General features: G+C 45.7%; 1 protein-coding gene across 1 annotated transcript in view; it reads left to right on the forward strand.

The window, feature by feature from the left end:
• LOC133162240 (uncharacterized) overlaps positions 1-15,878 on the forward strand; it is a 35,202-nt gene that overhangs the window by 6,915 nt on the left and 12,409 nt on the right. Inside the window, exon 2 of the mRNA XM_061291300.1 lies at positions 450-505. The gene's annotated coding sequence lies outside the window, so the exon portion shown is untranslated. The remainder of the gene's footprint in view (positions 1-449; positions 506-15,878) is intronic.

Here is a 15,878-nt window from a genome sequence, read left to right on the forward strand (position 1 = left end):
AAACATCCAATCACTGCGAGTATGCAAATGAGGCAAGACGCAGCCGGAGAGTGTCAAGTTACAGTCAGCGCGGTAGGAGTTGGAAGAAGGAGTAAAAACTCCACCAAACTCGTCGTAATGACCCGTGATATAACTAATGATTAACGACAACTCAAATAATAGTTAAATTAACATTCATATTATATGTCCCCCCCCGAGAGATTGCCTAAGGTTTGCGCGCCTAAGAGCAATACCATCAGAAGCTTTAATCTTCAGGTGGGACACCCAAACTGGACAGGTCTTAGTGTAGAGGCCTGACAGAGTGCAATCCACTTCTCCAGGTTGAGATCTGGACACACAGCTAACAACTGCCGTGAAGAAAACACTAACAGTGTTAAAAATGTGTAAAAAAAAAAAAAGGACATGCCCCCTTCACATTTCTGACTGCCCCCTCTTATGTGCATTCCTAGAACCGGCCCTGGTGACAACGATGACAGAGGTGTGGACAGAGCAGTTGTGGGGACAGGTGAGTATGTAGATTGTGCTGCAGGAAGTCCCGTTGTGTGGGAGGACCGATCAAACCTGCAGTTGAACCTGTTTAGCTGGTTAGCAATCCTTGGGCTCTCCACAGGATGGGGGGTTCGTTTCTTGTAGCCCGTGATGCTCTGCAGACCTTTCCACACTGTTGAGGGATCAGGATTGGCAGAGAGGTGTCTCTTCAGGTTCTCCCCGTAACACCTCCTGGGTTTCCTGACCTCTCGGTTCAGTGTGTTTCTGATCTGCTTGAACAGGTCGCGGTCGCCGCTCCTGTAGGCCTCCTGCTTGACTTTGCGCAGCCTCCTGAGGTTCGGTGTAAACCAAGGTTTGTCGTTGTTGTACGTGCAGAAGGTCTTAGTCTGCACACACAGATCCTCACAAAAACTGATGTATGATGTGACAGTGCCGGTGAGTTCATGCAAGTCTGAAGTTCGAAAACTCCCCAATCGGTGCAGTCAAAGCAGGCTTGGAGGTCTACCTTGACTCTACTGTCCACTTCCTCACAGTCCTCACCACAGGCTTTCTGCCTGTAGGACAGGATCAGATGAACTAGACAGTGGTCTGAGCGTCCTAAAGTTGCACGAGCCGCAGAGTGGTATGCATCCTTGATCACGATGTAGCAGTGGTCCAGAGTCTGTGCCCCTCTGGTGGGACACTGTTAGGGTGGTGCTCACTCTAACTTATTTTGCAAGAACCACACTGGAGTTAAGTTAGTCGTTTTAGACACCTGCAGGCGGAGAATTCACTCGTCGCTGTGCTTACAGCGATGGTCGAATGAAGTCTGACTCAGGCCTCGTCAGGTGCTTATTTATTGAGAGAAACAGAGTGGGGTTGAAAGTGGGGGTGTGGGAACACACAGGTTGGGTGAGGCCGGTCCCCTGCTGATCAAAGCATAGCAGGGGGCCTTTTACGACTTTCTGTAAACAAAGCAACTTTGATTGCTTCCTCTGCGTCTGGTCAATCAGTTGAAAAGATCTTAGCACTTTGGTCAACTACTTTTGTCTAGACAGGACAAACTAGTTAAATCATTACAGGTTATATTCCATCATAATCATACGATGAAGATTTTCTGCAAACCCTAACATATCCCTCCTGTTTTATCATATGATTATGTCAAACCCGAACAATCAAACATAAGTAAGAAAATACAATGAAAGCAATAACTTCCAGTGAGGTTTTTCCCTCAATACTCCAGTCCAAAGTATGTGCAACTTAGAAACCTGCGGCCAGATTAAATGCAGGAAAAGAGTTACACGGTCCCTCTGCCTTAGGCGACCAGAATGTTATCAATCAAGATAAAAATTGCTCGTGATTGTTCAGTCGTTGGGGGCTTGGCACGCCCACTGGTGGAGGGTGAGCACGATACTCACCCCCTTCGCAGATCTGCTCCGTCCGGGGAGAACTTGGGAGCGTCTGCTGCATGGTCGTTGTCTTCAGTGGCTCAGGGTGGACTACCTGGCCACCAAGGGGGAAGAGGATTATTCTGCCTCTGTATGAACTGGGGGCGGGGACTGTCGATGGCTGATCTGGTTCCTTGCAGGAACCCTTCACTGGGGCGCACTGGGACAGATGACACCACGAATCTCCTTTGTCGGCCAGGCGGACGGCATGTGAGATGCGCTCCACCAATTTATAGGGTCCAGTCGACGCAGGCTCCGTCCCCCACCTTCTTGGGACCTTCAGCCAGAACGTTGGGGTGATCTGGACCTCGGTCTTTGCTTCCGTATCCGCAGTAGTTTGCTGACCAAATCCCGATCTGGATCCGCCACCGAAAGAACAGCAACACGTCCGGACAACAGCAAAAAACAGCTTCTTTTCTGCAACCTTTGCATTAGTCATTTGAGATGTTTCTTCTGCTCCTCTCATCACTGTTTTGGTTGCCCTGGTTACAGAGGCGTTGCTACAACAAAGGGAGGGAAGATTGTGTCTGTAGCAACGATTAGCTAAGGAATGTAGTGTGGTGTGAACTAGCACTTCATTGTCGGCCCGTGACCCCCGCAGAGTTCGTCCATCTGTTCTTCTCCAGTTATTGGCCGAGTCGTCCGCGAGTGAGATCAGATAACTTCAATTGCCGCTTTCCTGTGGAACAATGCAACTAGACCTTTGCTAGACTTTATCTACTTAGTAAATTAACACTCAATAACAATAAGTAACTTGTCCTAAACACTAAAACAAATGTTAAGTAAATGTAAGGTAACTGGTATGCAGTTCCTTAAACAAACATTGAGTAAATATAGGATAACTTGTACGCAACTACTTCAAACTGTGTTTAACACTTAACATAGAAAAACAGTTCTGATCAACAACAATCTATGAACCAAACCTACAGTTAACTAAAAGGAATGAAGTTTCTTTCAACCAAATAAGAACATTTCGCCTATGCAAATAAGCTCTGCTCATTGTTAGTGAAGGCCTCTTACAGGAACAAAAACACACAGATAAGTTACACCAAAAAAGGATAAATGTTGTGATATTATCATTCGGAAACACACAGATCTGGGAAGAAGTCTGTAAACTCAAGTGCAAAAATTGTATCATCATCATCGTTATCAACATGCTGCCGTTCAGACATTAGGCATACCCGGGCCATCTCGTCGTCCATGGGCGAGATTGCTGTAGTGATAAGACGATTAAACAGAGCACGGAGAGATGGAATACAACAACATCCACACAAGGTGAGTATAGCAGTAATTGAGGACACAAGGGCTTTATACTTCCCAAAAGCAGTCATCCACTTGTTGTGCTCTTTCATCCTCGTGTTGACGGATTGCAAGCTTGCAATCACCTTCGTCAGGCTCCCATCAGGGGCGGTGTCATTCTGGATGAAGGTGCAGCATTGTTCCCTGAACATTGCGCAGACCCTTCCTTTCCCAGACAACAACATAACAAGAGCATTGCGGTTCTGGATTGACATTAGGGAAGGCATGGCTAGCTGTTCGTGCACTGCCTCAAGTCCCGCTTGTGTCCGTTTGCCCAATTTCTGCATGTTGCAATGGATGTAATATATCCTGTCAACGTTCTTGTTCATCGTCCACCAGCAGCAAATGGAGGACTCCGATCCCGCTTCAATTTGGTCAATTAATTCTTATTAATCAGGAACTCCTCTGGGGACTTTAATTGCATCAATTTCAGTCAGATCATCGCCGCCTCTCAAATTTAAAGATATTATGTTTTTGTTTTTTCCAGCTTTTTCCCAGATCTTGGCATGTCGGTACATATACAATTTTGGTTGACTACATTCTCTAAAAGCAATGGTTTCTTTTTTTCTTTTTTTTCTTCAACGGATATTATACAGAACACTCTGTCGCACATTTCACAATCAGTAGACGTGACAGATTTCACACAATCTTTTATCAATGGCAACGGTACGACATAAAGAATTGGTCGTGAACCCATACACATGACATTAATTATTTTTCCTGTCTTTGCAGCTTGTTTTGCCATTAGCAATCAATTGTTTATTTTACCAGTTGCTCTTATAGTCACCTAAAACAAACTATCCACATTCATTTTAGAGACAGTGATTCCATCCTTTAACATCTACAGCAGTTGTTGACAAACTATTATTTCTTTACATAACGTTTTTGCCACTGTTAAGGCATTCAGTGTTTATTTTGAAGCCAATTCAATCCATTTTTAGAATGCATCTATTATGACCAGGCATTATAACCCTGTGGATTGTGTTAAGCACATGTTAAACAAGCTCTACAAACAATTTTTTATAAACGTTTTGAATATGAATCAAATTCATATGTTGTATAAAGCTGACTGAACTGCCCTTCCATCCCCCCTGTAGAGCCAGGTGTCAACGGCACGTGACAACACCATGGCTCAATACAGCTGCCCATTTGTATCGTTTCCTTTCCTTTCTCAACGTAACAACCCAATCCACCAATCGACTAAAAAAAAATAAAAAAAATAAACAAAATAACTGCTGGTAAACTAATATGATAGTTAACTGTTGTAGTTTCCTAACTTTAACTAACTCAATCGCTCTCTTATTCTCAAATTCTAAATTTAGCTTTGAAATGTCGGTATTTCATAATTGTACATCATCCAATTCCAGAAAGCAAGTTCTTTCCATCTCTCAAATTTTGTCTAACCAAGGCTAGGCATTAAAGGAGCGTGGACCAGTTTCTGCCCATAAACAAATTGCTCGCTTTTTTATTTTTCCTTCCTATCTTAACAAAATCGGTTTTGTTTTGCGGTGCAAATCAGATAGACTACAGATAAATAAATTCTTTAGTGCACCTATATTAGCGAATTTCATCCTTTTAACACATAACACAACACACAGACAACACAAAAACAGCAGAGACACAGCTCACAAACAATACCAACAAACAACGCTGCGCAAACGCCATCCTCTTTTTTGACGTTTTGGTTGTACTTTTTCTCTACTTTTTTTTTTTTCCTCAGTGCCTTTTATCCTTCGTGTAACTATTGTCACACCTTCCCTAGGCATCACCCTGCTTCAATGTCACTTGCCACCACGCACTCAGCACACCCCCGGAGTGGGTACGACCCTACTCCGCGCGCAGCCACAGCAAGGGAAGCAAGAGGGGGGGGCCCGGCATTTTCATACTGATTTATCCCAGCCTGGCCAGTACTGGGACAACCAATGCCGTCGTCCCCCATCCCCCGCCAACCCAGCAAACAGCTACCCGCAGAGTCCAGAGCCCCACACCTACATCAGTCTCCCCCACAATCAAATTACAATATCAATCACCACAGGAGCCGGCTCCTACACCCTTTTCACACCACAATACCACACTCCCCCCTCCACAGTCCAGTCTAAGTGGAAACAATGGAAGGCAGGAAGGCACAGGTGAAACACCGAAATAGCAAGCTCTAGCAGTCCTCCCACTAACTAATTACAACCAACAACAAAAGCCCAAATCACTTATGTCTGTTTGGGAAGTTCACAACAGCCAAACGTTACAAATGACAAACCACAAGACGCAGGTCTTGGAGGTCTTGGAACCACATTGACGACCGCCAAACGCAAATGCCGGGTCAAGGACTGTTCTTCGTCTGTTCTTTGCAACTCAACTTGTCAAAAGCAACCTTTATTTTTCTTTTGTTTGTATTTGGGTTTTTTTTGTTTGTTTTTTTCTTCTTTCCTTTCTAGCATCTAACTTACTCAAAATCATTCTTCCTTCAAAGTCACTCAACTACTTGTCCATAGCAGTCTCCGACAACTTCAACCATTCAACCTGTATTTTCCCTTCAGTCGGGCATTCAGTCATCAATGCTCATTTGCATCTCACACACAGCCTCCAAAAAGGAGTCTTTCTATCACATCACTGGTCCCAATTCATTCAAGCTCTCCACACAACATTCACATACCATTTTCAACTCAAGGTTCCTGATAGAACAATCCACCAATCCAAAAAACTCCACACAAAAAAAACCTGCTTGCAAATTAATCAGAATTTTCTCCTTGATTTCAAATTCAAAGAACTCAATCTCTCAGATTCAGCTTGCATATAGAAGTTTGTATAATCTTACAACACAACCAATCAATAATTTCCATTAAATGTAGCATACAATGTCTCTGTATTAGCATGAGCGGTCAAAGAGGGGGGGAGCTTGACATGTTGAACATTTGGCTTTTCCTCTGCCTCTTCCTCCACCCTTCAATTGGTATTGTTTTACACGACGACACACTCTCGCCAAGTGGCCCCGTTTCCCACAGTTCCAACAGTCCAAATTTGAGCTGGAGTTTGAATTGAATGGCGGCCTGCGGCCTTGTTGGTCTCTAACACTTCCTCTGCCCTTTTGGGAACTTCGGAAGAAGACCGTTGTATCTTCATCTAGATCAGTGGTTCCCAAACTTTTGCAGGCTGGCGCCCCCTTTGGCTCCCCAGTGAATTCCTAGCGCCCCCCTCCTAGATTGTTGTGAAATGCTGTCAAACATATTTCCGATGGTTTTCCGTTTCTGAACATTGTCTCGGAGTGACTGAAAATATGCCAAGTTTTTGTCTGCTTTATCAGAGTGCATTTTCTTCAAATGTTCCAAAAGCCTCGAAGGTTTCATAGCTTCATTTGAAAACACTCTATCACACAGTAGACACATTGGTTGCTGTTGGTTGTGTGGTGCTGCGACAAATCCATATTTCAGATATTCCACACTATATTGCCGACACTTCTTTTTTGTTTGCTGTACCAAGGCCATACTTTATTCTGGAACAAAAAAATAAAACCATGTAAAATACAGCATTTTATCGCATTTCATAAATAGGCCTACTTAAAGACAAAAATGACAACATTGAAGGTATGAAAAGCAAGTTTACCCTCTCATGTATTCATTTTCTTCCATTTATTCACAGAAAATGGTGGCGGACGTGATCTAAGGCAGTGGTCCCCAACCTTTTTTGCGCCACGGACCGGTTACATGTCAGAAATATTTTCGCGGACCGGCATTTATATAAATAAATAATACATTTATATAAATAAATAAATAATACATTTATAATATCATTACCATTACGTTGAATTAGTGGGAGCACTGAGTTTGTTTCTCAGAAACGAGCCGGTCCCATCTAGACGTAATCGGAGACAATGACACCCGAAGTGATTTAAGGTTTGTCTTTTATTGCAGGATGCTTGGTCTCCATGTGTTGAAGCAGTTTTGAATGCTTCACTGCCTGGTTAGTTAGCCTGTCGCCACATATTAGCTTTGCGGGCTCGACTGGGGAAACATGTCACGTGACCGGGACGAGCGTCTTGACCTGAATTAATTGATCGTCGATAAAAAAAAAATTCTGTGCGGCTTGGCGGCCCGGTACCAAGTGACCCACGGACCGGTACCGGGCCGCGGCCCGGTGGTTGGGGACCATTGCCCTAACCAGCTCAACACAACACGGCGCGTTCTGGCGAGTCCCCAATTTCATGTTGACTTGAACTCAAGATGATGTTGACCGCCAGAATGCGGTTTTTATTATAAGATAAAATTCTGAACATTACAAGCTTGAAATTACAAACCTGAGCTTTTGCTTTTGTAGCTATGCTGTCGTATCTGACTGGGCCAGAGCGGCGTGCGTGTTGTGTACAAATCGACTGCCGCCCCCCTACCGCCCCCCTACCGCCCCTTTCTTCCTCACCGCCCCCCCAGAGCTTTCCACCGCCCCCAGGGGGGCGGTACCGCCCACTTTGGGAACCACTGATCTAGATCATTACCATCATCTAGATGAAATACATCAAAACATTTGCCTTTCTCAAATGTCACAACGCAAGCAGTGTCTGCTTCCACCAAGTGTTTCCCCACCCAGTTGCCTAAGTCGGGGGGTGAAACAGTGAGGAGCGCATTTCTAAGATGTTGCTGATGAGCACTCTCAGCTGAATCATCAAATGGGATGCCACTGTGCACCCAGAATTCTTTTCCAAATCTTAATTGAATGGTGGTCTCATCACTTTTTATCTTTCCATTTTTTGTCTCTTGAATTTGTTCTCTTCTCTCTTGCGAAGCTTTCAACCACATTCTAGCACAATTCAACTCTCTCTCTTTCCTTTTCTTTTTCTGTCCCTTTGTCATCCTATCTACACTCTCCTCCAAAACATCAACCACTATCTTCCACACTTCAACTTTCAACTTCCCTTCTACTCCATACTTTTTCTTCCACTTCGGCATGTATTGCATACAATTAAGAAATTTACTCGCCATGTACTTCTCATCTCCTTCAAGAGCTAGGGATTTACCGGTTTTGTTTCCCATCTTAATTTGGTATTTTAGGTTTATACAATTTTTTTATTTCTTTTTTTTCTTTTCTTTGAGGATCCTCAATGCAGGTTTAAATTGACCTCTCACCAAATTCTCTCTGGAGTCAATTTATCCTACCAGTCGCACTCTCTCAACCACACAAACACCAACGCTTTTTATTTCTAGGCCTATCCAAGATGGGTGTAAAACCCTCCAACACAGCTTGGAAGAACGGACAAAAAAAAAAAATCTATGCCCTCCTTCAATTAAGAAAAAGAAGCTCTGTTTTTTCTTAGCCCGTTCCTTCCACTGGGACTTGAACCCAAGCTGTTCTTTGGCCGGAAAAACGTACAAAGAAATATCTACACTCTTCTTTGATTACCAAAAAAGAAGCTCCGTGTTTCTTAGCAAGTTCCTTCCACTGGGACTCTAACCCAAGCCAGATCCCTCAGCTTGGAAAAACAGACAAAGAAGAATCTACACACTTCTTCGATGAACGAAAAAGAAGCTCTGCTTTTCTTAGCCTGTTCCTTCCTCTGGGACTTGAACCCAAGCTGTCTCCCGTATGGGTGTAAAACCCTTCAACACAGCTTGGAAGAACGGACAAAAAAAAGAATCTACGCCCTCCTTCAATTAAAAAAAAGAAGCTCTGTTTTTTCTTAGCCCGTTCCTTCCACTGGGACTTGAACCCAAGCTGTCTCCCGTGCACCCTTTACGCGTTTCACAACCACACAATTTTTTAACTTACCTGACCCCTGGTCCGTTGCATTGCGGGAACCCGTCAATCCACCTCTGGCAGACGAAGGCAGACCTAAGATGCTGGCCCAGCGAAGAAATTCTCTTCCCAGGACTTTCTTTTCCAGGTCCCCCTAAAGGACGCTGGCTTGTCGACAATGCAGCACGTCCTCCTCCGTCAGCCAGATGGCGGGTATGAGGGTCCCGGGTTTCGGCACCAAAATGTTAGGGTGGTGCTCACTCTAACTTATTTTGCAAGAACCACACTGGAGTTAAGTTACCGTTTTTTTCCGTGTATAGTGCGCCCCCATGTATAGTACGCACCCCTAAAAATGGCATGCTGATGCTGGAAAAAAGCTTGTACCCATGTATAATACGCACCGAATTTTTATGAATTTTTTTTAATTCTTTTTTAAATTTTTTTGGCGTTGATTTCTCCGACTGCCCGTAAACGCACCACCGCGCTCCGTGCGCATGGAGCGTGTTTGAAGTGAACAGTAGAGAAGAAAGGAACAAGGCAAAGTGTTGTGAAATAAAATATTACCTGTAATACGGATTTAGGTAGAGAACTGAACTCTCGCTCTTTATATAGCTGACGTGTCTTGCTCATCCGTTCTGCGCATCTGTAATGGAGGCCTCCGTATGATATCCGGTTTGCGTGTGTGCGAGAGCGAGAGAGAGCGAGAGAGAGAGCGTGCGAGAGAACGCTCAACCGTAGCGCGCCGCCGACCGCCCAACTGCACCGGGCTGGCCGATTATTGTGACAGAGCCGTCGCTGAAATTTAGAAGATATTTTTAAAGTCCTGATGTACTTTCTAAAATTTAAGTGGACCTCAGTGCGCACTGCGCAGGGAGCTTAATTTGGTGCGGTCGCGCAACCGCAGCGCGCCGGGCGCTCACTGTCGCATTGCTTAAAGAGCGCCTTTGTGTTTTAGGATGAACAGCAGAGACCAAAGGAACAAGGCAAAGTGTTGTGAAATAAAATATTACCTGTAATACGCATTTTGTTATTTGCTGATTGAAACTGCTAATTAAACTGTGAATTGAAACTAATAGGAAGAAAACAACTCTCGCTCTTTATATAGCTGACGTGTCTTGCGCATCCGTTCTGTGCATTTTATTTCACAACACTTTGCCTTTCTTCTCTGCTGTTCACTTCAAACACGCTCCATGCGACCGCAATGCTCTCGTATCAGACGCTTGCTCGATCACCTGCTCGTTTGCTGTCCCGTGCGCGCACGAAGCGCGGTGGTGCGTTTACGGGCAGTCGGAGAAATCAACGCCAACAAAAAAAATTACATCCAGCCTAGTTAAGACCATACCAAAGACTGTAAAAATGGGACCCATTGCCTCCCTGCGTGTGTGACGATCATTGGGACTTAAAAAAAAAATAAAATAAAAACAAAAAAAAAAAAAAGAAATTTTTTTTTTTTTTTTTTTGTACCCATGTATAATGCGCACCCCGGATTTTAGGACAATAAATTAGTAAAATTTTGCGCACTATACACGGAAAAAAACGGTAGTCGTTTTAGACACCTGCAGGCGGAGAGTTCACTCGTCGCTGTGCTTACAGCAATGGTCGAATGAAGTCTGACTCAGGCCTCGTCAGGTGCTTATTTATTGAGAGAAACAGAGTGGGGTTGAAAGTGGGGGTGTGGGAACACACAGGTTGGGTGAGGCCGGTCCCCTGCTGATCAAAGCATAGCAGGGGGCCTTTTACGACTTTCTGTAAACAAAGCAACTTTGATTGCTTCCTCTGCGTCTGGTCAATCAGTTGAAAAGATCTTAGCACTTTGGTCAACTACTTTTGTCTAGACAGGACAAACTAGTTAAATTATTAGAGGTTATATTCCAACATAATCATACGATGAAGATATTCTGCAAACCCTAACAGACACGTTACGTGCTGTCTGTATCTGGGGAGTTCGTGTGCGAGGTACGCCCTGTTAAGATCACCCAGAACAATGATTAGTGAATTTGGTAGAAATTTCTCCATGTCTGTTACCTGGTCAGCCAGCATGAGCGTGGCTTCACTCGCACGTGCGTGTGGTGGAATGTAAACAGCCGCCATGACGATCGAGGAGAACTCCCGTGGTGAATAGAACAGCCGGCAGTTTATGAAAAGTGTTTCTAGGAGAGGGCATGCATGATTTGTGGCACCAATGAAAAAGGTGTGCGTGCGTGTTAGGGTGGTGCTCACTCCAACTTATTTTGCAAGAACCACACTGGAGTCAAGCAAGTCATTTTAGACACCTGCAAGTGGAGAGTTCACTCGTCGCTGTGCTTACAGCGATGGTCGAATGAAGTCTGACTCAGGCCTCGTCAGGCGCTTATTTACTGAGAGAAACAGAGTGGAGTTGAAAGTGGGGGTGTGTGAACACCCAGGATAAGGTGAAGACGGTCCCCTGCTGATCAAAGCATAGCAGGGGACCTTTTACGACGTTCTGTAAACAAAGCAACTTTGATTGCTTCCTCTGCAGCTAGTCAATGAGTTGAAAAGATCTTACCACTTTGGTCAACTACTTTTGTCTAGACAGGACAAGCTAGTTAAATTATTACAGGTTATATTCCAACATAATCATACGATGAAGATATTCTGCAAACCCTAACATATCCCTCCTGTTTTATCATATGATTATGTCAACCTCGATCAATCAAACACAAGTAAGAAAATACAATGAAAGCAATAACTTCCAGTGAAGATGAGGTTTTTCCTCAATACTCCAGTCCAAATTGTGTGTGTAATTTTAAAAACCTGCGGCCAGATTAAATGCAGGAAAAGAGTTACACGGTCCCTCTGCCTTAGGCGACCAGAATGTTATCAATCAAGATAAAAATTGCTCGCGATTGTTCAGTCGTTGGGGGCTTGGCACGCCCACTGGTGGAGGGTGAGCACGATTTTCACCCCCTTCGCAGATCTGCTGCGTCCGGGGAGAACTTGGGAATGTCTGCTGCGTGGTCGTTGTCTTCAGTGGCTCAGGGTGGACTACCTGGCCACCAAGGGGGAAGAGGATTATTCTGCCTCTGTATGAACTGGGGCGGGGACTGTCGATGGCTGATCTGGTTCCTTGCAGGAACCCTTCACTGGGGCGCACTGGGACAGATGATACCACGATCCTCCTTTGCCGGCCAGCCGGACGGCATGTCAGATGCGCTCCACCAATTTATAGGGTCCAGTCGACGCAGGCTCTGTCCCCCTCCTTCTTGGGACCTTCAGCCAGAACGTTGGGGTGATCTGGACCTGGATCCGCCACCGAAAGGACAGCAGCACGTCCGGAAAACAGCAAAAAACAGCACCTTTTCTGCAACCTTTGCATTAGTCATTTGAGATGTTTCTTCTGCTCCTCTCATCACTGTTTTGGTTGCCCTGGTTACAGAGGCGTTGCTACACCAAAGGGAGGGAAGATTGTGTCTGTAGCAACGTTGATTAGCTAAGGAATGTAGTGTGGTGTGAACTAGCACTTCATTGTCGGCCCGTGACCCCCGCAGAGTTTGTCCATCTGTTCTTCTCCAGTTGTTGGCCGAGTCGTCCGCGAGTGAGATCAGATAACTTCAATTGCCACTTTCCTGTGGAACAATGCAACTAGACCATGGCTAGACTTTATCTACTTAGTAAATTAATACACAATAACAATAAGTAATTCGTCCTAAACACTAAAACAAATGTTAAGTAAATGAAACAAACATTGAGTAAATATAGGATAACTTGTACGCAACTACTTCAAACTGTGTTTAACACTTAACAAAGAAAAACAGTTCTGATCAACAACAATCTATGAACCAAACCTACAGTTAACTAAAAGGAATGGAGTTTCTTCCAACCAAATAAGAATATTTCGCCTATGCAAATAAGCTCTGCTCATTGTTAGTGAAGGCCTCTTACAGGAACAAAAACACACAGCTAACATAAGGACAGGAAGGATACATATGGCTGACAGGGATCAAAAGACAACGTAGATAAAAGGAAAGCCATAAACTCGTAAAGACAAGGCTTACAGGTCTGGCAGGCCAAGGTTTCACTTAAATTATTCCAACATTTCCCTCCTGTTTATCACACATTTGCTCAATTTTTACATTACCAAAAACAACCACTTCTCTTGATTTTCAGTTGTCGGATCACAAGTATGCGCACAAATATTTCCACCAAAGAGGATAAATGTTGCGACATCATTATTCGGAAACACACAGATCTGGGAAAAAGTCTGTAAACTCAAGTGCAAAAATTGCATCATCATCATCGTTATCATCAACATGTTGCTGTTCAGACATTAGGCATCCCCGGGCCATCTTGTCGTCCATGGGCGAGATTGCTGTAGTGATAAGACGATTAAACAGAGCACGGAGACATGGAATACAACAACATCCACACAAGGTGAGTATAGCAGTAATTGAGGACACAAGGGCTTTATACTTCCCAAAAGCAGTCATCCACTTGTTGTGCTCTTTCATTAATCACCTTCGTCAGGCTCCCATCAGGGGCGGTGTCATTCTGGATGAAGGTGCAGCATTGTTCCCTGAACATTGCGCAGACCCTTCCTTTCCCAGACAACAACATAACAAGAGCATTGCGGTTCTGGATTGACATTAGGGAAGCTGTGGCTAGCTGTTCGTGCACTGCCTCAAGTCCCGCTTGTGTCCGTTTGCCCAATTTCTGCATGTTGCAATAGATGTAATTTATCCTGTCAACGTTCTTGTTCATCGTCCACCAGCAGCAAATGGAGGACTCCCATCCCGCTTCAATTTGGTCAATTAATTCTTATTAATCAGGAACTCCTCTGGGGACTCTAATTGCATCAATTTCAGTCAGATCATCGTCGCCTCTCAAATTTAAAGACATTACGTTTTTGTTTTTTCCAGCTTTTTCCCAGATCTTGGCATGTCGGTACATATTTAATTTTGGTTGACTACAGTCTCTAAAAGCAATGGTTTCTTTTCTTTTTCTTCCATTCAACGGATATTATATAGAACACTCCGTCGCACATTTCACAATCAGTAAACAAACTATCCACATTCATTTTCGAGATATTGATTCCATTCTTTAACATCTACAGCAGTTGTTGACAAACAATTATTTCTTTACATAACGTTTTTGCCACTGTTAAGGCCTTCAGTGTTTATTTTGAAGCCAATTCAATCCATTTTTAAAATGCATCTTGCCAGACACAGAGCAGGGAGAGGACTCGAACGCAGAGTTGGAGAGTTCACGGGCTTTATTGTCTCTGCGGATGACCGCTCCAAACAAAAGGCAAGGAGGGAAAAGGTGACAACAAAAAGTGCCTCAACACGAGGAAAAAGGGGATAAACAAAAGCGCCTCTACTTGAGGGAAAAAACGGGCCGGGAACAGCAAACAAAAGGCGCCTCACAAGGAGGGAAAAAACAAGGCAAGAACGCACCGGCAAGGCTCGGGAAATAGCTGGGGCTATGGAGTCGCTGGTGGTCATGGCAAACAAGACGCACTGGCACTAGGCGATGGGAAGACGCGGACTAAATAGACATACGGAGGAGGGCGGACACAGGTGCAGACAATCAGGCGGGTGACACAGGTGCACGTAGTTATCATAACGGGGATGTCAAGTGGGCGGGAGTGCAGAGGAAGTGCAGAGGTCGTATACAAAATAAGACAGGAAGTGATAACAGGACAAAACAAACGATCTACAAAACCCCGACATTATGACATAACCCCCCCCCTCTAGGGCCGGATCCCAGACGGACCAGGAGCATCGGGGTGAGCAGCGTAGAAGGCCTCCAGCAGGCCGGGATCCAGGATATAGCTGCGTGGCACCCATTGCCTCTCTTCTGGCCCATAACCCTCCCAGTCTACCAGGTATTGCCAGCCCCTACCCCTCCTGCGCACGTCCAGTAACTCCTTGACCGTGCACGCAGGCCCACCCCCCACAGTTCGCGGAGGTGGGTCGGGAGCCGGTACCATTCTACTTTCCCTGACCGGCTTGATCTTCCCCACGTGGAAGGTGGGATGCACGTCGAGGGACCGGGGCAGGCGAAGTCGTACAGCGGCTGGGTTCACGACCTTCGAGATGGGGAATGGCCCCACGAAACGGGGGGCCAACTTTCTGGAGCCCACCTGGAGGGGAAGGTCCCGGGCGGACAACCAGACCCGTTGGCTCCGCTGGTAGGCGGGCGCCGGCCGTCGTTTCCGGTCGGCCATTCTCTTGACTCGGTCTCCCTGGCGGACCAGCGTGGCTCGTGCGGCCGCCCAGATGCGGCGACATCTCCTCACCACGGCGCGTGCCGAGGTCACCGACACCTCTGGCTCGTTGTCAGGGAAGACCGGGGGCTGATAGCCGAAAACACACATGAACGGGGACATTCCAGTAGCCGTGGTTGGAAGGGAGTTGTGGGCGTATTCTACCCATGTCAAGTTCTTACTCCACGTGGAGGGGTTCTGGGTTACCAGGCAGCGGAGGCCTATTTCTAGTTGTTGATTTATGCGTTCGGCCTGGCCGTTTGCCTCCGGGTGGTAGCCTGACGTGAGACTCACGGTGGCCCCTATGAGCTTACAAAATTCCTTCCAGAACCTGGACACGAACTGGGGACCCCTATCTGAGACAACGTCCCGTAGGAACCCGTGTATTCTAAAAACCTGGTCCATGAGGACTTCGGCCGTTCGTTTGGCTGAGGGCAATTTAGGCAAGGCAATGAAGTGGGCCATCTTAGAAAATCGGTCCACTACTGTGAGTATAGTTGTTTTCCCTTTGGATTCGGGAAGTCCCGTGACAAAGTCCACAGAGATGTCGGCCCAGGGGCGAGAGGGAATGGGGAGAGGTTGCAGCAGGCCTACCCGGGCGCCGGGGGTGTTCTTGTTGCGCGCACAAACAGAGCAGGCTGCGACGTACTCCCTGACGTCGGCCACCATGGAGGGCCACCAGAATCGCTGCTGTACCACGTACAGGGTTCGTTGCACGC

Source organism: Syngnathus typhle, linkage group LG11 (genome assembly GCF_033458585.1).
Source record: "Syngnathus typhle isolate RoL2023-S1 ecotype Sweden linkage group LG11, RoL_Styp_1.0, whole genome shotgun sequence".
NCBI lineage: Eukaryota > Metazoa > Chordata > Actinopteri > Syngnathiformes > Syngnathidae > Syngnathus > Syngnathus typhle.